The following is a 23,879-nucleotide window of genomic DNA, read 5'->3' as shown; positions in this document are numbered from 1 at the left end:
ACAGTTTCATTAAACTATTTAGTTTCATAAAGTCTTCTTAGGTTCATAGTGGGAAGGGCTCCAGATTTTTCTATGTTGCCCGATTTAAAAATATTAACTACTTACTGGCAAGTGATGTTAATCCTTTATTTGCTACACATTAAACATTTGGAAGACGTTTTTCCAACTCATAGATTTTGGTTATTTGTAGATTGTGTTTTCAAATAAAGTCAACAAAAGGTGGTAATCATTTTGCAGTACATAAATGTATCAAATCAACACACTGTACACCTTATGCCTTTAAAATGTTGTATGTCAAATATACCCAGTATAGCTGGAAAGAAAATAAATGAATGGAACCCTACTCCCCCATTTCAAAAAAGAAAATACTGTTATATTATATAGTGATGGTTATATATCATTATATATGTGTCCAAACCTATAGAGCATACACACCAAGAGTGAACTCTAGGGTAAAATATGGACTTTCAGTGATTATGATGTGTCAGTATAATTCAGCTTTGGTAAAAAACATACCATTCCGGTGAGTGGTATTGAAAACGGAGGAGTCTGTGCATGTGTGGAGGCAGGAGGTATATGGCAAATCTCTGTACCTCCCTCTCAGTTCTGTTGTAAACCTGAAACTGCTCTGAAAAATAGTCTCTAAAAAATGAGCCGTGCATACATACACCACATTTTCTTTGTCCGTTCATGTGTTGATGGACACTTAGGTTGTTTCCATATCTTGGCTGTTGTGAATGAGGTCGCAGCGGACTCAGAAGCGAAGCTACGTCTTCAATATCGTGACTTACTTCCTTTGGATATATACCCACAGTGGCATTGCTGGATCCTGTGATAGTTCTATTTTTAACCTTTTGAGGAACCTCCACGCTGTTTTCCATAATGGCTGCGCCATTTTACATTCTCGTCAACAGTTCCGGTTGTAAGAGTTCCGGTTCCTCTACGTCCTCGCCAACGCTTGTTATCTCCTGTCGTTTTTGATAATAACCGTTATAACATCTCATACTATACCATACAGTTGAATTTGGTTAAGGTGATAGCGTTTAAGTGTTCTGACCAGGGAAAAAAGGCAGGAAGGAAAGAGAGAAGGGGAGGGGGAGGGAAGGAGAGCAGGAACCGGTAAGTACTTGAGGTGATAGGTGTGTTAATTAGCTTGATGGCGGGGATCATTTCACATCACGTTGTACACCTACAACTTTGAGGCGCTTGGGTGGCTCAGTCAGTTAAGCGTCCAACTTGGCCCGAGGTCCTGATCTCCGGTCCAGTCCATGAGTTCGAGTCCCATTGGGCTCTGTGCTCGCAGCTCAGAGCCTGGATCTTGCTTCGGATTCTATGTGTGTCTGCCTCTCCCCTGCTCATGTGCGTGCTCTCTCTCTCTCTCTCTCTCTCTCTCTCAAAAATAGATAGCCATTAAAAAATTTTTTTAATATATGCAGTTTGTATTTGCCAATTATATCTCAGTCTGGGGGTGGAAATTTTCCACAGGATATGCTTTCGACGTGATTTCTATATTATATCCAAAGTGTGGCTGTCAACTCCTGCCCCAGTCAAACAAACAGATATCTAAAAGTTAATCTGCTGCATTCAGAAAAGGGAGGGGGAAGATTGAAAGGCCAGACTTCCATTAGCAATGGCTTGTGTTGTAGCGCCTCAGAGCTCCTCTGCCTCGCCTGCCCTGATCGCAGACCGCAGACTGTGTGTCTCCATCCAGCAGTCTGCTCGTCCCGCATCTTTGTCCAAAATGGGATGCCTCATTATTCACTTCAAACCATTCCTGCTCTGCTGGTTAACCTTGCTTTTCGTTCCACTTACGCTCCCACACAGCCACGTTAAAACCTTCCGCTTGCCCATCCAGCTGGGTGCTAAGTTCCATTAAAGCCTCGCTCTACACGGCCTCCCAGTTTCCTGCATTTGGGTCCAGTGGCCTCTGCTTCCATGATGCTTGGCAGCTTGGTACCTGCTACCATCTTGGATTGCTCGGCAAATAGTTGTGGAGTCGGGCTTAATGTTTTCCAGCCTCTCAAGTCTGAGCACGGAAACCTGCCCCGAACGTCCTTTGCACGTAGGAACTGTCATGAAGAAGCCGAGGCCCTGCCCCTGTCACCTTCTTGGACTGCTGTCCATAGGCCTCCTCGTCCTCCCCCTCGTCGCCATTCCCCTTCCCGCGTAGCCGGGCCCATGTTGGTTCCTGAGCTGCCTTGGCCTGGCCAGCACCGTCCGCTTCCCCCTGTCCACGTGTATCTGCTCCATCCCCTGAGAAAAGTCCTGCCATAGGTTAGTCCTGTGCGGTGATTTTCCTGTTCTTCTCCCCCAAATGTCTTTAAAATCCCATAAACGTTCAGTGGCCAGTGCTGACCATTCACAGCCTCCAGCTGCAGCTGGAAGGACCCTTTAGCATCACGCTGCTGTCCTTCGCTTGTGCTTGACTTGTTCCCTCTCCATCCCGTCGGGAGTCATCCCAGACCTCCTCCCTGGTCCTCCTTCGCTGCTGACCTCCCTCCTCTCAGCTGGGACGATGCCCTGCCTCAACTTCCTGTTCTCCCCAACCGTAACCCTAACCATGCCTGCATCTGTCCTTTCCTCTTCAGAGCTGCTTCCCCGGGTCCTCCCCTCTTGCTTTTCCTTCACCTTCTTTAGGCCATTACACTTCTGTGACCCTCCCCTCCATGGTGCTTTCCCGTATTTATGAATTAGTGCAAGATTAGACATGTATTTGAGGTTTACATAAAAGACTTGAGAGAGAGAGAGTGGCTGCATGTATGACTGGTTTATTAAAGACAGAAAATAAATTATTATCAGCCTAGCTTTGAGCTGTGTAAAGCAATCTTATCCTGTGCCTATCTTGATATAGTTTGTATTTGAAAATTTTAGTCAACTTACTCCATTAAAAAAATTGGGGCAAAAAAAATGATTTAAGACAGTTTTTGAACAATGAAAGGGATACATCGCATCATCCTCAAATCAGTAATTATGTGACATACTCAGTTCCACAAGTAAATGACCGGTATTTCTTGAACAAAATTTTGACGTACAATTGTTGTATTTAAAAAAGGAGCAAAACAGTATGGGATGAAAGGTAAACAATTTTAAAGACTTTGGGGAGAGAGGATAGTTGTAGGTCCACAGCAAAATTTAGAAGAAGGTACAACGATTTCCCATACTCCTCCTGCCCCCCCAGTCTCCCCAATATCAACATCCCATCCTACATTTGTTACAGTTGATGAGCCTACCGGTGGCAACTATTATCACCCAAAGCTCAGAGTTTGCAATTAGAGTTCACTCTTGGTGCTGTATATTCCATAGGTTTGGACAAGTGTATAATGACATGCATCCACCATTGTAGCACCATAGAGAATAGTTTCACTGCCCTAGAAGTTCCCTGTGTTCTGTGTATTTAGCCCTTTCTCCGCACAGTTTTCTGGTGACCAGTGATCTTTTTTTTTTTAACTTTATTTAGTGTGTGTGTGTGTGTGTGTGTGTGTGTGTGTGTGTGTGTGTGTGTGAAAGAGAGAGGGAGGGAGAAGGACAGAGAGAGAGAGGGGAGCAGCAGAGTGAGAAGGAGAGAAAGAATCCCAAGCTGACAGTGCAGAGCCCGGCAGGGGGCTCGAACTCGCTAACTGTGAGATCATGACCTGAGCCAAGACCAAGAGGCTGACGCTTAACCAACTGAACCACCCAGGTGCCCCACCACTCATCTTCTTACTGTCTTCGTAGTTTTGCCTTTTGCAGGACGTCATATGCTAGGAATCATACAGTAGGTAGCCTCGTCAGACTAGCTCTTTGTACCTAGTAGCATGCATTTAAGTTCCCGTACATCTTCTCAGGGCGTGAGAGCTCATTTCCTTACATTGCTGAATAATATTTCATCGCCTGTTTGCACCACAGTTTGCTTATCCATTCACCTACTGAAGGACATCAGGTTTGTGTGAAATCTTTTTAAATGCAAAGCTTATTTGACTTTTCTTTCCTGAAAACATTCCTAAAACTATTTCTTTCAACGTGAGTCCATTTAAAAAAAACAATTGTTTATACTGTGGGAAGAAAAAGGCCTGGGATGATCTTCCTCATAAGGTACACTACCATTTGTGTCCAGATAATTGGCTGCGTTCTAGACGTTTGTTGGTAAATCTAAATATATTTTCTCAGGGGCGCCTGGGTGGCTCAGTCAGTTAAGAGACTTCGGCTCAGGTCTTGATCTTCCGGTTCGGGAGTTCGAGCCCCGAGTCGGGTTGTGTGCTGACAGCTCGGAGCCTGGAGCCTGCTTCGGATTCTGTGTCTCCCTCTCTCTCTGCCCCTTCCCTGCTCATGCCCCCCCCCTCAAAAATAAACATTACAAAGAATTTAATATATATACATTTTTTTCTCAGAAATGTATCGTATATCTGTTATGTTGGAAGGACATTTTTGCAAATGCTTCTTCAAGTGTTAATGTTGTTAAATAATAATGTTTCCTTTGCACAAAGCCTAAGTATTATTCAGAGTATCACCTCTGTGTTTCAGTTATTAAAACCAAGAATATATCAGAATAGATGATGGTCACCATTGGCCTAAAGAATAAGGATTCAAATGGGACAAGTTTACAGTGACAGTTTGGTAGAAAGGGACTGAGTGTGGCCCAGGGAGAGAAGGAGGATTCTGCACACACGGTGGGGACAAGCTCACAGCTGCTTGGCGATATACAGCCGTGTGAACCTGAGCAGAGGGTTTTACCAGCCATATCGATAAACCAGTAGTGGGCTTAATGTCCACATAGTGTAGCCTAGAGGTGAAAAAAAGCTTAACTGGTTCTTTCAAATATACAGAAAGAAGGAAGGAAGGAAGGAAGGAAGGAAGGAAGGAAGGAAGGAAGGAAGGAAGGAAAGAAGGAAGGAAAGAAGGAAAAAGAAAAGAAACAAAGGGAAAGAAAAAAAGAAGAAAGAGAAAGAACAAAAGAAAGAAAAGAAAAAAGGAAAAGAAAAAAAAATCTCACTTTGGGAGCTAAAGCAATTACTTCATGCTATTGAGTTGAAATGAACTGTCAAAAATGACTAAGCTTTCAGTTATACTCCAAGGCATAAAGGTGAACTGAACAGAATCATGTTCCAAAAGGGAGCACGCACGTTGCCAGGGATCGAAAGTGGGATGCGATCTACAGAGGAATTGGGAATCCTGAAAGTCTGGCTCGAACCAAGGCCACAAACTGTCCTCAAGTCTGGGCTCCGTTTAAGCTTTTACTGAAACTGAAGTATGCTATTTTCCTTTTGTCTGGTTATCTAGGGTTTTGTGAGAGACCAGAGTTCTTTCAGGAGTCAGATTCACGGAAGGGAACACCATGGTGGCCACCAACAGTTGTCACGCGTAGCTGAGGACCCTCGTAGCCCCTTGATGAACACGTCGGTGACCGATTTCCATCTTAAAGATGACAGTGTGAGGTTAATAGTTACACAGTGCCCTCCCGAAAGCATTCAGGAGCAACAAGGAGAGAGAAACCCATTCACACTCTAGTTGAGGCAAAAGTAGGAGACAGCTAAAACCCAAACACAAAATTAGTGGAAAGTTGCCCCAAAGAGTGGGAATGGAACAGGGGTACGTCTGAAAGAATAGCGAGAGAGGCCACTGGAGCTGCAGACTCAGAAACCCGGGTGTGTCCTGCGTGGTGCAAAGTGTGCACGTCTCGCAGGGAGGACGGGAAGTGCACACGCGGACGGCAGGTGGGCAGACAGAGTCGCACAGGTCAGTCACACGTCCAGGAGGCAACCTGTTGAAGCTGAGCATAGACGGACCTTGTATTAGGGAAGGGAAGGGGAGGGGAGGGAGGAGGAGGGAAGAAGGAGAAGGGAGGAGGGGAGTAAGGAAGGGAGGGAGGGAGGGAGGGAGGGAGGGAGGGCTGACCGGGAAGCGAACATCAGACAAGCACAAAAACTCCGGATCGTGAAGAAAATTGCGGTCAGACCAGAACATCTCCCATCCCGGCACAGACCTCCTGAAAGTAGCCACTCAGAAGAAGGGAGAGAGGAGAGGGACGGCTGTGTGGAGCGGGCTTGTAGGCGGAAGCGAGCAGCATTGCGCTGACCGTGTCCGTCGCCCTCATGTATTTCTGAGTCTGGCATCATAGCGTCTCGTCTTACACTGGGCTATAGCTACGTTGTTGTGCGGCTGTGGCTCCATCCTTGGTGACCCACGAGACTGGCCTAGGCATCTGGACTGGTAGCGGGGCCCCTGTTGTGCCAAACACGTCAGAAGTTCTGCAGAGGATCCTGGAGAATGGTGGGTATTATGTTATACATCCCCTGCTTGGTTCTGTTGTGTTGCCACGGCTGAGAACCACTGTTCTTCATGCCTCAGTCTCTCTGGCTTTATCTGTGCTTTTCCACGCACCATGTTTCCACCCCGGGGCCTTGCTTGTGCCTCTTCAACATAGACGATCGTTCCCGCCCCAGGGCCATTGCATGTGCCACCCCTTGCCCGTATCACACTTTGCCCAAGTATTTTCACGATTAGTTCTTTCTCATTATTCAGATCATCCCACAAAGGCCTGCCCTATGTATTTAAAATATTCTCCCCATCACCCTATTTCTTTTTTTTAATGAAAAAAAAATTTAAGTGTTTATTTTTGAGAGAGAGGCAGAGTGTGAACAGGGAAGGGGCAGAGAGAGATGGAGACACAGAATCTGGGCTGTCAGCACAGAGCCCGACGCGAGGCTCGAACTCATGAACCGTGAGATCATGAGCTGAGCCAAAGTCAGACGCTCAACCGACTGAGCCACCCAGGGGCCCCCTTATTTATTTTCTTAGTAAACTTGCCACTGTAAGAAACCTTCTTGTTCATTGTTTTCACATTCATTGACTGTTTCCTCTCAACTAGAATATAAGCTCTAAGAAGGCAAGGCCTCCTTTGTCCTGTGCACTCTGGTGTCCTCAGCATCTAGAACAGTGTTTGGGACCAACGTCGTGCTCATTGGATCAAAAACAGCAGACGTGGCCTCAGCAGGATCCTGGTGGCCTTTAAGTATAACTGGTTCGTATAAGACAAACCAAGTCAGCATCCCAGAAAAATGGTTTTAGAGACTCAGTGATGAATTCCATTTGACAACCACCATATACAATGGGAAGCATTTCCATACAGCTACCTAAAAAGGCTTTACTTTTCTTAGATAATTACTGAGATGAGAACTGAATTTCTCCTTTATTCTAGCAGACAGACATAAAAACAAATCAACAAAAGCAACTCTTGTATGACAGAGACAACCCTTGATGAATATTATTTAAATAAATCACCAAATGACAGACAACTGCTGTTATCATTCACTCTGTTGTGCTGTTATCATATTTTACCAAATCTAAAATGTCCATTTCTTACATTTTGATAGCTCTTACTTGCGATGCATATTATAATTAGTGTTTTGGTTTAATTTGCAGAGGTACTTCCTTAGTGCTGAAAAACACCCGTGGTCTTAAAATCATCAGTCTTGGCTTTGATGAAATAATAGTCTGTGAGAAAGTTCAGAACTTTTGCATGAGGGTTTCTTGAATCGTTACTATGCCTATGGTTTTCTTTTTTTTAATTTAGAACTACCACCTTAAATTTTCCCATTCTTCTTTTGCCAAATCACGTGATGTCTTTTGGTCCTCATCCTTGACCTCCCCAGAGCACGTGGTAGCACAGAATAGTCCCATCGTTTGTGTATGCCACCACAGAGGACATGGAATTCTGCACCCCCCAAGTTCTGTTTCATGACTGATGGCAGGGAGTTGTTCACATTTGTGTTCATCACCTCTCTTCATTTTTTGAACTTTTACTCTTGCCACCATCGTCCCCTCCTTCTCCCACACCAGGTTCTTTATTGCACTGATTTCACTAAAACTTAAGTTAGATTTCTACGTTGCAAATTATCAAATACCAACTCTATAGTTTGCGATGAAAAAAGGCAATGTGCCGACTGACGCAGCCGAAAAAGTACGAGACTGCAGCTGATTTAGGCATGCCGTGATTCGTGGACTTGAAATTACCATGCATTTTTCTCGTCGCCCAGCTCCAGCCCTCGTGCTGTCAGGTGGTCATGGCCGCTCACAAGACAGGCTCATATCGCTGTCAGCTTCAAGTCCAGCAGAAACCAAAGTGTGTCTTGTCAGTCACTGAAGCGAAAGTCGTGGGGCTGCTCTGACTGGGGCTGGTTGGCTTGGATGGACTCATCCTGAAAGCATCTCTGTGGCCAAGAGAGCGCCTTGCTCTGCTCAGCCCGGGCTGAGTCACATGACCTGCCGCTCAACCTGGGAATGGCACTGATGTGACTTGACCGAACGTATAGACTAAAAGCAAGGTACGGGTGGCTGCTCAAAAAGAAAACCCAGCGGTCGTTACCAGTGGTAGAGTTAATGGATGTTGAGAAACGAACAAAAAGCATGTATTTCTACGTTTTCTTGGAATGAACGTGTTCATTTTTGCCATTTTCAAGTTTTCAGTTTCTCATTTTTAAATGAGAAAAGTGTTTGTCTCCTTTTTGCATATGAGTGAACGAATGGGATTTTTGTCCCTTGCTGGAGAAACCAGCTTTTGTGCTATTGTGGAGATGCCAGATTTTCTTGTTGCTGAAATTGTATACAATCTGGGGTGCCTGGGTGTCTCAGTCAGTTAAGTATCAGACTCTTGACTTTGGCTCAGGTCGTGATCTCATGGTTCGCGAGTTCAAGCCCTGCGTCGGGCTCTGTGCTGACAGCGCGGAGCCTGCTTGGGATTCTGTCTCCTTCTTCCTGTCTCTCTGCCCCTCCCCTGCTGCTGCTCTCTCTCTCTCAAAAGAAATCTTAAAAAACAAATAAACTTAAAAAAATTATGCTGAATCTGATGCTGGATATCAAACAGCTTTTTTTCTTTCATGGTAAACAACCAGACTGGGTCACGCATGGGATGTGCTTAGGCCAACATCCTTCATCTTTTCCCCTTTCATTGCAGTCTTCCTTCTCCAGTTAAAAATTAGCAAAAGAGCATTTGCTAACTGAGGAACAAATACACACAGTAGTTGAAATAATTTACATTAAGCTATGGATGATTTCCAGTGTGACCAACTGGCCAATGGCAATGCCATTAAGCTAAGGAGGAGAACAGAAGAGAAGGGTTGCAGAGAAGTGGGAGGGACGATTAAAATACGCTGAGTTTGCAACATGATGACTGAGATGTCCATGCCTATAGTAAGTCTTTAAACACAAAGGATCCAGGGCGCCTGGGTGGCCCAGTTGGTTAAGCGTCCAACTTCAGCTCAGGTCATGATCTCACGGTTCGTGGGTTCGAGCCCCATATCGGGCTCTGTGCCGACCACTCGGAGCCTGGAGCCTGCTTGGGATTCTGTGTCTCCCTCTCTCTCTGCCCCTCCCCTGCTCGCACTCTGTCTCTCTCTCTCTCTCTCTCTCTCTCAAGAATAAATAAACATTAAACACAAGGGATCCAAGCCAACTTCACCTCTCCATCTCATGTCTCAGTGTCATTCTCTTCACCACTGTCTTTTCTCCCGGGCCCCAGCAGCATAATCGTGCTGGCACTCCCATGACCTCACAACACAGCATTTCTGTTGTCAAGATCCCTCTAGTGTCCAGCTACACATTTTCAGTGGAAAAAGGGTTTTTGAAATAATAGGATCTTGAAGACTTTTCGGTAGATAGGATGAAGGTAGGAGGTCAGGAGCACAGGGCCCCTCAGCATGACCTGAGCAGGACAACGGTCAGGAGCAAGTCGAGTGCAGCTGCGTGGGATTACCAGCATCTTTAGTTTTCAGACTATAAAGTATCCCCGTGTGTCTGCCAAGACTGTTCGACTATACGTATCGTATCAAGGCAAGTTGTTGACAAATGCTGTGGATTTGGATATCAGAAAGCTAAACGGTAAGGAAAAATAATTTGGTTTGATAAACTGTAAGAAAAAATAATAATTTGGTTTTCTGTTGTGTGGACTGCCTGTGAAGGTTCGTTACTAGCTGAGCTAATGAGTAGGCACAACATCAAGTCAAATGAAGTCTAAATGCTTTTTATCATGTTAGGTATACGATTAAGTAAGCCAAAATACCTTTGCTATAAAGGCTGAATTTGTCATAGTCTGCGATTCACATATTTTATTTCGTTTTGAAAAATTCACTCACGGCATTGACAAAGAGTTGTAATAACATAGCTACCATTCATATGTGTTTTTACTGTGTCCCAAGAGCCTTTTGTGCATTGCCTCATTTAATTATTTTAAATAATTAAGTAGCTAATATTATCCCCAACATTAATGGCAGAAAACAAACCATTAAAGAAGGGAACTAAGTTACCTAACACAAGCTATTACTTGTGAAAAAGCTGAATTTAAAACTCACTTGATCCGAAAGCCTGGAATTTGGGGCCATTGGTTTACACTATTTCTAAGGAAAGAATAAGTAAGGAAGATTTTTACATTAACGCTGTGTAGTGTGAATCATAATCAGACTACAGAATATAGGAGATCAGCTAAGCTGTCAAGCCATAGAGGCTATCAGGTATCTGAACCTGATTTTGGAGGGTTTAGGGAGTTCAACGAAAGTCATCAATACTGTAACAGTAACTTTTTGAAGGTTTTGGTTAGTGCTCTCCAAACCCACTCATGAATCAATAGAAAACTTAGGTCAGCGACAGGCACATATGTCCATATGTGTTGACTCTCATATTTTTACAAATTATGTTCACCCGCTATTATGTCAACTTATCGAATGCGTTTGAAACATGCACAAGCATTAGAAATTTCAGCCGGCCAAGGTAATGATGATTTCTGCTGTTGGAGAACGCACTACCACTAGGTCTCTTCCAGAAAGAATTAACTTTTCCTTTATATGTCTCCGTAGCCTGTGCTACCTACCTAAACTGTTAGGCGAACCACACTATTGAGTGTTTAGCGGTCTGCCCTCTAAGCTGGAAAGAAAACTGTATAAGCATAGGAATTGTGGTTCACTTACTAGAATGCATTCATTTAGCAGATATTTACTGAGTACGTAGAGGCTCAGGAAATACAGGGGTCAAGACTCAGTCCCCGCCATCAAACTTAGGATAAAATAAAGGAATAACGGGATATAGGGAGGTAAATGAGCAGTGACACATTGGTCTGCCGTGAATTCTGTGAGGACCACAGAGGTATCCAAGAGGGCACCAGCCTGGCAAAAAGAAGAAGATGAAAGAGAAGAGTTAGATTAGGTGCTAATACAGAATAGCCCCTGCTATAAAAGTAGATCCTTAGCAGAGATGTGTGGTTGTTAGATGCTGATTTTTTTTTGTTTGTTTGTTTTTAGTTTGAGAAGATTGAGAAAAATCCCTTCTGTGTTTACTGCCCGAGTTCTGAACCAATTGAGATGAGGCAAATGAAGGTCTAAATGTCATTTTTGTTGCAAAGAGAGCTGTCGGAGAACATATTCTAGATGTGCAGCGACCATGGGCTTGCTAACGTTGCATTCCCAGCAAGGACTCACCCATCTCTTCGCTCTAGATGATCACAGGTCCCCCCCACCCCTTGCCCCCCGCCCCCAGGAAGGTTACAGTTGAAACTTACAGCCTGAAACTGTACTCCCTGCAGGCATGAAGGTCCCTGACGAGGGAGGGACTGCACCATACAGACCCCCTTTCTTATTGTAACTCATCAGGGAGAAGAATTAAACCACTTACCCTGGGAAGAAATGAATGCAATTATAGAGAGAATCCAGAAGAACTATTACACTAGGAGAAACGTCCTCACGGAAGGAATAAGTATTCTTTTTTGTAAGTGGCTATTCTCACAAATTTCAATGTCTGACTGCTTTCCATGGCCCTGGGAACAGATCTTAACTTTGCCTCCAAATGCAGATTTCCAATATTTTTTCAATTGTTCTTTTTTTCCCTCCAGTTTATTTTATATCACGTATCTTCCTTTTCATAAATCCTACCATCATTTACTCTCTAGTTCTTGGTCAGAAATTTCTGACCAGAGCAGATTTTAAGAATATTCGTGAAATATAACTTGAGTGTCTTACTCAATCATTACTTTTCAGTAAGAACAAATACACTTACATTTTATAAATGGACGCTACCTTCTCTTTGATATATTCAGATATGTGAAATACCAGAGGAACATAACAGGAAATAAACTAGGGAGAATATTAATTTTACCAACAAAAGATGCACACAGCTACCTTTAAATAGTAACGTACCTTACTCAAAATAAACTAGAAATGCCAATGACTAGAATTACATTTCTCTGCGGGAACTCTTAAGGACAGATGTCAATGGAGCCAGGACTTCAAAGTTTAGTCTGAAATTATTTTAGTCCAGAATTTTATGCTAAATGAAAGTATTAACCAGTTTGGGAGCAGAATTGATACATTTCCCGACATAAAAGGACTCAGATAGTCTACTTCCCCCAAACCCTTTCCGAATGCTCATTTGAGGGGACATCCCACCAAAGCAAGGGGGTAAATGAGGAGAGGACCTGAGAGCTGATTCAGGGAACTGTTCACGCAGCTTAGGAGCGCGGTGAGGAACACGACCACTGTGCGGGAGGCCAGCTCAGCCCCTTGGACTGGCACAGGACGAGGGAGAGTCTGGCATACAAGGATGCTGAAGAAAAACGCGATCGTATACAAAGGGTTTTATTATCAGAAATTCGCCAGAAGTCTGACGATGGGGCAGAAGTAGAGAATAAAAGAAACACAAAGACCATCAAAAAGTGAGGAGATGGAGGAGACTCCTACAAGAAAACCATGGTACAAGCTACTTAAACTAGAAAGGAACATTTTTTTTCCTTCAAGAAGAAAAATGACATTGATTCCAAATAATAGGTTAAAGGAATAAAAAGTGAGAGACAAGTAGGAGATAAGCTGAGGATGGCAAATTTAGCAAAACTTCTTGTACAACAATTAAGGTGGCATTCAGAAACCCCCGACCACAAAAGCTCTCTGGGAAAGGCAATTGAAATATTTGGAGAAATATTTCAAAAGTGGATCATTCAAACTGATAATAGAAGCTTTGAGGGGCACAGGTGCTTATCCCTGAAAGGAGCACGGTCGGATAGTCGGGTAGCTAGTCGTAAAATGTGAACACGGTGTATTGCATTAATTTTTAAATCAACTTGATCAAATCATAGGAGATGCAGAAGATTAGTTTCTTTTTAAAAATTTTTTTTCAATGTCTATTTATTTTTGAGAGAGTGAGAGACAGAGTGCAAGCAGGGGAAGGGGCAGAGAGAGAGAGGGAGGGAGGGAGGGAGGGAGGGAGACACAGAATCCGAAGCAGGTCCCAGGCTCTGAGCTGTCAGCACAGACCCCCACGCGGGACTTGAGCTCAAACCGTGAGATCATGACCTGAGCCGAAGTCGGACGCTCAACCGACTGAACCACCCGGGCGCCCCAGGAGATTAGTTTCAGTGTAGAAGGTGAATATGACCATTGTGAGCATGCACAAAAATAAAGGCAAGGACAGAAGTTTGGAGACAAGACTGGAAGGCACTGTGGGCAAGGGTCTGGGACATTCAGAATGCTAATGCCCTCCATCAGGCAGCAGGACCAACGGATACACGGTCATTATGGAACAGGAAGTGAATGTTTAAGTCGATTGTTTGAAATTGCAGAGGTGACCGCAGAAGAAAAGAACTGATGATCAAAGCACATAGGAAAAAGGAGACAAGGGCTCCCGGGTGATAATGTACATGAAGTAATAGACTAGGTCAAAAGTTCATAAACCCAGCTAGAGCCTTGTAAGGGTACTTGAAGGTCAGAGGTAGGTAGGAGAAGGAAGATCTAAGCGGTGACCTCTGACCGATGGAAGTGTGGATGGGGCGGGGGGAAGCGGGAGACAGTGAGGTTTCCATTACAAGCCCTTCTGATAGATTTCCCCTTCGCGTGTGCAAGTTCGGCTTTGGTCATTACGCCTCGTGCATTTCCTGTGATTCTGCTATGTGCACGCCACATTTCCGTTTGCTGCCCGACCTGAGAGTCACCGCTCGAGTTTGCACCTAACGGAGTTGTGGAACCTGTTCCCTGTCAATTTAGGCAAAGTCCTGTGTCCATGGAATAAGACTTCAAACATACGATGACCCAGTGAAGTGATTACCAGCGGGTAACTTTTGAAATCTCAGGCCATGTTTCTCTCCTGAAATGTGAGTTTCCTTTTTTTTTGTCTTTCTCACCTCTTATTTTTCCAGGATCCCACAGTTTTCTTTCCCATCATCCCTGACAACACTGAATTAGCTCTTTATACTAAAGAGTGACTCCGCAACTCTCCCAAAGTACCATAAGAAGCCACAAAATGCCTACATGCGGTAGTCTAGCGATCAATTTAATTTTTTATTGATACAGCAACTCCAAAAGAGAATACGAATTATCTTTTTCAAATATGCACACATGGATGATCCCTATTTAAAAATAACCAGAGAATTTGGGTGAGAAGCATCCAGGTGATGATGTTAATTACATTCCAGATTTAAATTCATCGAGAGTTTTCATTTGTGTGCAGAATCATCTGCTCACTCCATTTTGCTAGTGCAAAAAGTCTGTGGCCATCTCTCCTGAGGAAGTGTGGCTTCGACTGGAGGGACAGAGAACTGATGTGGTATTTTTTAATGCTTGAAAGTTTATCTCTTACAAAATAATTTAATTTGGTTTCACTGTCATTTGCCCTGAAAGCTAATATCTTTATTACTGTTATACTGACCTCTTCTGGAAAAGTCTTAGAATGTCATGCTGATCATATGTTAGCTCTTTTTTTTTTTTTTTTTTTTTTTTTTTTTTTTTTTTTTTAATTACTGTGCACTGCGGAATTGGTATCGTAAAAAACACTGAAGTTTGGTGTCACTGTTCAGAGGCCAGTTGACTGAGGGCTCACTTTATGCAGGTGCTGAGCAAGGAGTTCATGGTCTAGTAGGGAGAACACGTATATAAGCCAATGATGGCAACGTGAATACAAAGAACTCTAAGTTTATAAACACATCTAGAAAGCTGATAGTGACGTGAACAGACTTTTAAAGGTTAGACAGTCATTCGTTTTCCCGCAGAAAAGGACGGGAGGTGACTCTAGTCAGAGGCTTGGCCAGGTACCCGAGGGCAGGGCAGGAGAGACAGACGCGCGGCCCAATCGTGAAGGTGTGTGTGCCCCGTGGAGTACAGGATACTGCACCCTCAAGGCTCCCTGAAGCGCTTTAGGCTGGGGAGTGCTGTGGAGAGAATGACCTGTTCTTGGCGTCTCTCTGGCAGTTCCAGGAGAGTAAAGTGGAACGTGGCAGGACCTGGAAGCAGACAGCAGCACCCGGCGAGTCCTGATGTGACCCCCCGCCCCCCATCAGACGGGGATCTGGAGACGAGAGAGCAGGCAGAGCAGGCGATCCTGGGGCTTAGTGACCGACCGGCGGGCTGGTTGGTGAGGGATGTTCCTTTATGGGTCCTCCATGACTTTGGGGAGGATAGAGTCACACACTGAGAAAGGACGGATGGACGAAAGAACGGGTTTGGGGAGATGGGTTTCGTTGCGGAGGCAAGCGTGTCTACAGTCAGTGTCCAAAGTCACAGGAACTGTCAAAAATGGGACCAGTGGGTAGTGATCAACTCCGGCTGTGCCCTGAACACGATCTAGTATATTTCACGAGTGAATTGACTTCCCTGCTCCTCACAACTGCCCTATTCTTTTCACACTTTGAATGATCCCATACCCCCGCACCCTGTGTCTTGTCACAACTCACTTCATACCAAAACCAAAAATGAGTAGTCCAAAATGAACCATATCTCCACCAGAAATTCCTACTTTTCGCTAGATCTAAAAGTGATCTCCCCAACCCAGTATCTTAAGCTACAGGGCCAGCAGCAGGACTGTCTGCCCCCAGGCAGAAGCAAGGTAGGAGGGCAGGATTGCTAACTGACAACAGGAGGAAGGATGCGGGTAAAGCCCAGAAGGATCCTAGAGTTATGGAAGACCCTCTTAAGAATCCCAGAGAGATTCTAGAGTTATGGAAGACCCTCTTAAGAATCCCAAGAGATCCTAGACTTATGGAAGACCCTCTTATGAATCCCAGAGAGGGGCGCCTGGGTGGCTCAGTCGGTTGAGCGGCCGACTTCGGCTCAGGTCATGATCTCGTGGTCCGTGAGTTCGAGCCCCGCGTCGGGCTCTGTGCTGACAGCTCGGAGCCTGGAGCCTGCTTCTTGTTCTGTGTCTCCCTCTCTCTGCCCGTCCCCTGCTCATGCTTTGCCTCTCTCTCTCTCTCAAAAATAAATAAACATTTAAAAAAATTAAAAAAAAAAAAAGAATCCCAGAGAGATGCTAGAGTTATGTAAGACCCTCTTAACACGAGAGCCTAAGGACTTTCTTTCTTTTTTTTTTTTTTAATTGAAGTGTAATGGACACACAATGCTACGCTACTTTTCGGTGTGTAGTGATTCAACAATTCTGGACGTTACACGGTGCCCGCCAAGATGAGCGTAGTCACCGTCTGGCACTGACATTATTGCAATATTACTGACTACATTCCCTATGCTGAACTTTCCATCTCCATGATTTATGTAGGACTGGCACTTTGTACTTCTTAATCCCCTGCACCCACCCCCCACCCTCTCCCCTCTGGCGACCACCGGTTTGTTCTCTCTGTAGGTAAGATTCCATCTCTGTGCCGAGCTACGGCCAAGCCAGCTCCGTAAGCCTGAGCTCCGTAACCTAACATCCGGTGGAATGTTAGACCTGGTTTCCTTTAAGGTCTCTTACAGCTTTCAAGTGTTAGGATTCCACTGAAAACATAGGAGATGTGTATTTGTGAGTTACAGAGTGAAGCCAGACCTGCATTAAAGACTTCGAAGGTGTTTTAATAATTTCAACTATTCTATAAAATGAAAGGTTTTTTTCCTCTAAGCCTTCCTACTGAAGGACCGAAAAGAGACGTTGGTAGTACTAAATGAATTTTTAGATGTGAATGCAGATCGAGTCCACAGCTTGGCTAACATTTGTACAAAGCAGTCCCCAAAACATTGAAAAGTTCATCGTTATAAAACCAATTTACTGATTGATGAAAAGGTCCCTCGATGCGTAACCTTTCGTCGTGTGACATTTCAACCAGAATACTGAGTTAGGAGTTGCCAATTTTGACTTTTTAGACACATACTGGTACAAAAATACATCTTATGTCATCATTGTTCAGTGTTCTATGTTTTTATTAAGAATTGATAGTTGTGCTATAATTTTATGTCCAACTAAATTGCCATGATAGGGAAAACAGTAATGGGCAGAGAGTTCATGAAAGATTTTTTAAAGTCTTATAAATAAGTGTGTGATTAGTTGAAGCTGTATCAGCTCTTAATTTAAGGCCTGCAGCTGTTGGTATAAGAAGCATCAAATGTCAAAAGACGTTAGGGTTATGAATAAATAGAATAAGAGAAGAGGTCTCCTGAGAAGAAAAGAAAATAAATATTAAGCATATGGATTATAATTACACCACTTCTCCTTTTCAAGTTTTAGTGCTAAAATCCAAATTTCAAACAGACAGTTTAGTCCACGTTAATTCAGGCAGCTCACCAGGCTATACAAAAATAGGACAAAATAAAAGATTATTAAAAAGCTCGATATTTATTTTCTTTACCTCTTATAAAAGTTTAATGATCTAACTTTTTCAATAAAGCTAAAACATCAAGATTGCATTGTTACATTCGCATACATTGTTAAACATAATATAAGTTTAGTTTATTAGTAAAGAACGGTCATAATTTTAACATATAGAATGTATTTGCCTTCTCTTTATTAGGATGGTAATTCCTCAAGGTTTTCTTCTCAAACATTAAAATTTTTCACTTAAAAAGAGACTTAAAGAAACGGATCTTTAAGGAGTGACTATTCTAATATGCATTTCATTTGAATGAGAATAGTTTACACTTAATACTAATAAAGTCCTAAGTTCTAAATGCTGCCTGTTAATTTGAAATGATTTCTATGAGATTTTGTCAACATTAGCTTCTCCTGGAAACCAGTCTGCTTTTCTGCTATTCATTTAAGGTAAAGTTTATTTTAGAAAGTTGTTATTACATAAGGCCATCGTGATTCAAGATTTAAATGTTGGTTTTATAAGAATTTTCTTTTCTTTTTTTTGGCCCACTTAGAGCTGTGTCCCAGAATTGGTGCCCAAACAATTTTAAGTGTGGTATGAGCTGTTTATGTCACTGAGTAAAATTAGACACGCCTGTTGCTAATACGAGGGAATGAAACATGACCCAAGGCCAAAACACGTGAGAGCCTTCCCGGCACAGTGGGTGAAACCTCAACCCTTCACTCATTCTGCAGGGAAGGGGAAAGTTCGAAACATTGAGTCCCCGCCTAACTCTGGAGCTGGTACTGCCCCCCCGCGCTTTCTGCGACGTCTAAGGTAAGGCCCAAGTTTTACCTTGGATTTTGTATCCTTGAACTTGGATTTTTTAAAACCTTGCTACAATGTACAACTTAAAAACCCAGTAGGTACAAGATTTCTCCACTTGTTTTTCTTCATAGGTGACATAATAGTTAATAAGTTCCTTTTAAAGTGTTGAATAGCTTTCTCTGGAAATGATGATATGTAAGTATCAATAACATTTAGTATCATTTCTCATTTCAACTCTTAAGTTGCTCTGACTGCTAACACGCTACATATTTTTCACACGATTTGTGTTTCTAATGTTTTTAATCTGTAGAACTCCATGGTAGCATTTCTGTATTTATCGGACATTAAGTTGTATACTGTAGTTAATCTAGATAAAATATAATCTATAAGATTGCCTGATTCTAATTCTACCCTTCAGCTTTTGTGGTAGAACTACGTTTGCTTTACCTTTTGTCCATAGCGCTGTTACAGACGTTAAAAAATAGAGTAAAGTTAATGAGAGCAAAATTTCAAGTCGTGAGATAAATCTGGGGAATAAGCAAAACAAGAGAAGAATACCAACTTCGGCTTCCCAAATATTCTTGGAGCAAAAACAGGAAAGAATAGTTCTCTCCTAAAACCTGGAAAACAACGTGTTGTTCAAAACACTTGTCAAAAAGTAAATATAAATAAAGTAAGGTAACCATGTGCCAACACTCGGGCCTCCTAAACTTGTCAGCTCTTTCTCTGTTTCCCGAGTTGATACAGGACAGATTGGAAAGCAAGTTGAAAGGAAGGCGCAGAGAAAGAGGAGGGAAAATAGGACTCAGCTGGCAGAAAGACTGGCCAGCAGGATGGAGTAACTCACTAGCATGAAACGTCCTGTGTTTACTTTTCACTTATTTTCTTGGAAACATTTTGCTGAAATAGGTGCAAAGAGACACACTCAGAGTTTCAAGACGAATGGTTCAAGTTGGTGTTAGTTTTATAGGTTCTAGAACTTAGACCTGAGATTTTCTTTCAAAGCCAAATGAAAAGTAAAGCACTTCTGCATATGTAAATGTCCCATTCCTAAGACTGAAAAATCCAGGTTTCCAAAAGAGGCTGTAAGCTCGCGCTGGCAGGTGCCAAGGGCAGGCCACCCCAAAATGTAAAGGCCGGTTAAGAAACAGCCAGCAGAACACCCTGAGCCCCACCTCCCACACCTGTCTCCAGCCTCCCCTGTGAAAGGCGCCCTCCCTGTAGCAGGAGATAAAGAGACATCCTCATCACCTGAGGTAGAGAAGTTAGAGCCAAGAAGCCTATACAAGCAACTCTTGTTACTTTTTACTGATTTACGCCCCCAGCCAAAACTCCGCTTAGAATTCCTTACGAACGGGGGGGGGGGGGGGGGGGGGGGGGGGGGGGGGGTGCCTGGGTGGCTCAGTCCGTTAAGGCGTCCGACTTTGGCTCAGGTCATGGTCTCGTGGCCCATGAGTTCGAGCCCCACACTGGGCTCTGTGCTGACAGCCTGGAGCCTGCTTGGGATCCTGTGTCTCCCCCTTTCTCGTGCTCTCCTCCACTCATGCTCTCTCTCTCCCTCTGTCTCAAAAATAAATAAATGTAAAAAAAAAAATTCTTTACAAATGGGAGCTCCCAAAGCCAAGTTTTCTTTGTCAACTCCTCACCGACTTATGGCCGCTTTCTTCAAAAGGTATAAAAGCCACCCACCCCCGTCTTGTCCTCAAGCCTCAACCTCGTTACTGGGCCTCCACGTGCATGTGGTGAGCCTTTGGCTTGGTTTTGTTTGATTTGTTTTTTCCCCCCTTTATTCTTACACCACCTGGAAGACCTTCAAGGGTGGAAGGAAAAATATTTCCTCCCCTACCCAGTTAAAATGCTGAAAATAAAATGGTTCCTTGTTGTCCTTCAAAATACTCACCTTCTAGTCATATTGCTATCGAGTATGAAAATCCAGTAATAACTGCAAATGATGAATGGCCCTACTGTTGAACTTGGTGTATTTTGTAGGACCTCTGGTTCCCCCTTTGCTCCCCCTTTTACTTGGCTTCTCGTAGACCCTTGTTTCTTCTCAAGTGAGCCCAGCCCGCCTGCTAAGCAACCCCCCCCCCCCGCCAGGGGTTCCTAGTGGGAGGGGGAAAAACTCCAGTCAGAGCAGGATTCTGCTACTTTCCTACTCCTCAGAAGCTGCCTCTACCCCTCCAGCCTTCCCTCCTCCTCTTCTTCTCAGCCTCAACAGCATCTGCCTAGCTCTGTGTGCTTCTGGACCCACTACAAGGCCAGATGTTTCCATGACGGCCCCACGAGTGTTGTTGAATTCCTCGCCCACGGGACTTGCCATTTTCAGGGCACAACCTCACTCAATTTTATATGTGATTTTGCCCTAGAGAAACGTATGAAAAACTGGCAACAGCAGTATTCTTAGCAATTTGTAGATCTGCAGAAGTCTCAAGACTTCTCTCAGGACCCCTCGAAATATTGAAGAGTGCTGGGCGTGGGTCTGACTGGTGCGCAGCCTTCCGCCGATGAAAACCGAGCTGGGGTTGCAGGAGGGTTCGCTTGCCCCCAAAGGGGTCCACGCTTCCTCCGGAAGCAGTGGGGCGCCATTTAAGCGTTTGCCACAGAAAATCCACAGAGACCGGATTATTCCTTGGGATGCTCCCTCTGGTTGCCGTGCAGGATGGGTTGGGGGCAAGGGGGAGGGAGAGGAGAGGAGTTCTAGAAAGTCCAAGGCCGAGGACTGGGGAACGAAGGGAGAGCCAGCAAGAAGAGGTCATCGCTGTTGAGATGGATGCCGTGAAAGCTTGCCTCACCTTCGTGACTATTTCAGTTCTCTTCTGAACGTTCTCAGTTAGTCTTATGTGTAGAACACCCCTGAAAAGCACACTACGCATGAAGAGGCAATCATTACAAGTTCAGGCTGTGAAGTCAGGGGGCCACTCTCCCGCCGTGGGGCCTTGTTCGTGCGACTTGCTTAATTACCCTCAGCTTCAGTTTCCTCATTTGTAAAAATGGGAATAAAATCGCAGTATCTACCTCCTGAGGTTATAATGAGTGCCAAATGCAGTTGAGACAAAACATTTAGACAGTGTCTGACTTCCTGGTGAAGAGTAGTCGTACTCCTCCCCCCTCCCGACCCCACCCCTCCTTGCCTTCACAGTCACTGTCAATAATGAGGAAACACATAACCTCTTAGTCTCAGTGACCAGGAGGTCAGGGAGGAGCCTCAGAATGGTGAGTGATCAGGATTTCTAACCTGCTTCTCCTGGATCCCCTAGGAAGGCACCGTGAGCCCCATATAGAAGGTGCTAGACTAAGGAATGCTCTCCACACGCAGTCTGGGCTGCTGAGGAGGAAATGCACATTCCAGAACACAAACAGAAAACCCTCTCTGGTATTCTCACTAACTTACTGGAAATCCCTATTGCCTTCAGGAAAAACAAAAACAAAAAACAAAACTCAGCTGACTGGGTTTCCTATGAACATTTTCCCTTCGTAAAACATTTTAGGTCTTAATGAAAATTTTATATGAAACATTCTAGAATGTTAATCTTGGTGAAACATAGAGGTATGCTGTCCCCCTACCGGAATGCATTTGAATGTGTATTCTGTGCAACAGTTGAAAATCGCTTTAAATCCTCACATTTCAATCCTGAGGAAAAGGTGTCTATAAAGATAGAAGTGAATCGTGACCTTGAAGTTCCTGAAACTTCTTAATGAACTGTCAAAGCAATCACAAAATTGCATATACACTACATTTGATAAGAACCTTAATTATGCCTACCTCAAGAATTTCTTTTTGCCCTAAATCTTTCACATGGAGACTTGTAACTAAAAAGAAGCTCAGCTTGGTTGATACATTTAAATAACTTTTCTTTTCTTAAAGTTGGTCCTTAACTTTGTGTGGGTATTTCTCAGAGTTAGCATTTAGTTCAATGCTATTTTTAGGGACTCGGCAAATTGAGGTTTTGAGGGGAAGGGGTTATATAGTTGCTTTGCCTGAAAATTTCAGTTCGGTTAGAAAACTCCAAGGACTTAATGCCATAGGTGACAGGCTTCTTTATTCCCTGGTTAAATGCAGTCTCCCTGTGTCACTCGAGGAACATTCTAAACTCTGTCTTCCTTTGTAAATAATGTCAAACGTCAGGGTCATGTCTATACAGGATGAATGGTACTAGGGCGGGCTCAGGTCCCCCTCACCCGGCTGGTACACGAACTGGCCACTGAACCGCCAGTGACGGTCAGGACAGTTCTCTAGGCACCCGTGTGTCACTAGACACATCTTTGTGTCTGGCTTCTCCTGCCCCGACCAGCTGTTCTCATTGCCTGACATTCATGCCTCTTAGAGAACATTCCCTTCATGAATCATTTGAATGAGCGTCCTCACCTCAGGTTCCGGAGAATCCGACCTGAGATAGACAAGGTGGAGCCGTGTGCTACTGAGAAATCCATCGATGTGTCTGACTGATCGCTTGTTAAAATCCCGATGTTTCCAACAGCCGTTGTTTAGACCAGTGTCCCCAGGAACCACCCTGAGCTGGAGATTTGCCTGCCGGTTTATTGGAGGGAAAACACCTGCACGCGACCGAAAGCAGCCCAGTTGGGCAGGAGGGTTGAATAGCGATGTAGACGCATCAGAGCCGGGATGGCCCTCCGAGTTGTCCTCAGATTGAGGGAGGGGCCTGGGCTTTTGCCCCCCTGCTGTGATCAAACAGTGGACGTGGGACATACGGTAGGTGGGGCGGCTCAGTGCCATCGAAGCCATTCTCATCCTCAGGTGTCACCGTGGCAACTGGAAGAGTGAGGCCTGGGTTCTGAAGACTGACCAGGGTAATACGCCACTGCTGTTCACCCCTCGCGTCGCGCGGATTACTCCACGTACCTAATTTGGAGATCGCCCCCTGCCCCCCACAAGGTTCTAATCAGTCTCTTTCCCTGAGGAAACCACTGAAGGAACCTCAGTGGGATGAACTACAGGCCCTGTGGCTGCCGTCAGTCTCCAGAAGGCAACCGACGCTCATCGTGTCTCCCTCCCACCCACCACCCCCGGCCACCCGTTCATTCCCACCTAATACCTTTGCTGGTCTAGGTGGCCAACCTGGGTGATGACCGTGACGTTCACCTCTGAGGGGTCTGAGCCGTTGGCCACCGTGCCCTTATGTATCAGCCTTTGTGTGAACACGTGTCCATTTGCCATCCGCACGGTCAGAGGATACCGAGAAGTGCCCTTCCAGGCCTTCTGGGCGACAGACATTCTTCCCAGCCAGGAATGGCGCATCCTTTCCTTCTACCTGCTGTCTCGGTGCGAGGGCTCAACTGAGTGGGTGGTGGCATGCACGTTAATGGGACTCACGCTGCACTCCCTGGTGGAAGCGTTTCCCACCGCGGAACAGACTTCTAGATCCACAGAGCCCATAGTCGTGGGGATGGGAGGCCCGGGTTTCCCATCCAGGTCATTAAAAGCGATGGTAAGAATGACCACTCCTACTCTCACCCTTGGTTCCCAGGCCATGCGTTCTACCCGTTGAGGACGGGATACGGTGCCACGTGGTGGTTCAGATGGCCGGTACGGACTGCA

The 23,879-nt window shown here is 44.6% G+C and overlaps 1 protein-coding gene across 5 annotated transcripts in view; it reads left to right on the top strand.

Moving 5' to 3' along the window:
- The window catches only part of SGCG (sarcoglycan gamma), a 131,634-nt gene that overhangs the window by 9,390 nt on the left and 98,365 nt on the right, over positions 1-23,879 (top strand). Inside the window, exon 1 of one of the 5 annotated variants that reach the window (XM_019447986.2) lies at positions 18,198-18,331. The exons of the other annotated variants lie outside the window; for them this stretch is intronic. The gene's annotated coding sequence lies outside the window, so the exon portion shown is untranslated. Of the gene's footprint in view, positions 1-18,197; positions 18,332-23,879 lie in introns of those variants that run through there. 5 annotated transcript variants of the gene reach the window in all.

The sequence above is a fragment of the Panthera pardus genome, unplaced genomic scaffold, assembly GCF_024362965.1.
Source record: "Panthera pardus isolate Hobbes unplaced genomic scaffold, ASM2436296v1 HiC_scaffold_1, whole genome shotgun sequence".
Lineage (NCBI taxonomy): Eukaryota > Metazoa > Chordata > Mammalia > Carnivora > Felidae > Panthera > Panthera pardus.
Note: the sequence above shows the minus strand (reverse complement) of the source record. Positions and strands in the feature narration are given on the sequence as shown.